The sequence below is a fragment of the Tamandua tetradactyla genome, chromosome 14 (genome assembly GCF_023851605.1).
Source record: "Tamandua tetradactyla isolate mTamTet1 chromosome 14, mTamTet1.pri, whole genome shotgun sequence".
Classification (NCBI taxonomy): Eukaryota; Metazoa; Chordata; class Mammalia; order Pilosa; family Myrmecophagidae; genus Tamandua; species Tamandua tetradactyla.
The window spans coordinates 36,416,504-36,418,066 of record NC_135340.1 but is presented as its reverse complement, the minus strand read 5'-3'; the positions used below and the strand labels follow the sequence as shown (position 1 = coordinate 36,418,066).

Here is a 1,563-nt window from a genome sequence, read left to right as displayed (position 1 = left end):
AGAAGAAAATAGCCCTGCAGGTATGGCTTCCAGCAGAGGCCCGCGGTGCCCGCGGTTCTGCCAGCCGGGCTGGGGACAAGAGCAGCTCAATGTGGGGCGGCCGGGCCGGCGTCTAGACCCTCAGAGCCCTGCACCTGGGAAGGGGGTCCCCTCTCTGCCGCCTCACGGTCCGTGCCCTCCCCTGCGGCCCCGCCCCTGCCTCTCCAGGCGCACCGCTGCCCCTACCTGGCGGAATCGGTGGCGCAGCCCAGCCCCGGCCTCCTGTTGCCCTTACCTGGGGGTTCAAGTAGCTTTCTCCGGGGTAGCAGGAGAATCGGGATCTTTTAGAAGCCCGGCCCAGGGAAACGTGGAGTTGAAACTCTTGAGCGTTACCTCAGACGTCAACGGGAACATCCTTTCCCCAAATCGCACGCATTTTAAATATCAGCCTTGGTTCCTGGTTCAGAGCAAGTGCTCCATATATACGTTTACTCCTCAGTTGTTACTGCTCGGCGTTTACCAGCTTTCCTCCGTCGTTGGAAAAAGAAGGCTGCCCGAGGAATTTTTTCGCCCTTCGCAACACAGGAGGATGAAAGTCACCACGTGTGAAATCGCCTGGCACAAGGAGCCGGCGTACAGCCTGGACTTCCAGCACGGGGCGGCCGGGAGGATCCACAGGCTGGCGTCCTCAGGGGTGGACTCTACCGTTAGAATCTGGAAAGTCGAAAAAGGACGGATGGAAAGGCCATTGTGGAGTTTTTGTCCTATTTTTCTCGCCTAACCAAAGCCATCAGTGTTGTGCGTTTTTCTCCAAACCGGGAAATTTTAGCATCAGGAGAAGATGATGCTGTCATTCTGTTGTGGAAGGTGAAGGATAACAAGGAGTCAGAACAGATTGCTTTCCAGGATGAGAATGAGGATCAGCTGAGTAAGAATTGAACCGTAGTAACCCTGAGGGGCCTCGTAGAAGATGTAAATGATATCTGCTAGGCTAAACTGATGGGAATTTAATGGCTTCAGCTTCTGCGGATAATAGCTGTCATCTGGGATGTCAGTAAAGGACAAAAGATTTCCATTTATAATGTACATAAAAATTGTGTGCAGGACTTCCGCGACAATGGCAGACTAGAGTAGCTGGAGATTAGCCCCGCTCTACGGAAAAGTTAGAGAAGGGCCAGGAGTGCGGCTGTGGCAGCAATTCAGGAGTGTGGCTGGCCTGGGAGAGCCTTCGGCACCACACGGCCAGCCCTGGTTCCAGAGGCCAAGGAACTGAGAGGCAGAAAGCTGGAGCCAGGCACAGAGGCATGGAAACCACAGAAGTACATGAACTGGAACACCGGACTCGGAAGTAAACCGGGCCAGTTCCTTGGGCATGCTACCTTCACCAGAACAGCCCCATGACCAGCGACCCACCTCACAGCCCACGCATCTGAACCCCGTCCCCGCTCCCATTCCCCGTGTTCCAGGCGCCCCCACCCCACCAGCCCCCAGTGCACATACCTGCCCCCACCCCCACCCCAGGTGCAGCCCAGCCCACCTCTCCTGCACCCTCCCGAGCATTACCTCCCCCTCCCTGTTGCCTGC

At 56.6% G+C, this 1,563-nt stretch overlaps 1 pseudogene; it reads left to right on the top strand.

Annotated features, from left to right (window-relative positions):
* The first annotated feature begins 568 nt into the window (after nucleotides 1–568).
* Nucleotides 569–1,113, top strand: LOC143655305 (chromatin assembly factor 1 subunit B pseudogene; annotated as a pseudogene).
* The last annotated feature ends 450 nt before the right edge of the window (nucleotides 1,114–1,563 follow it).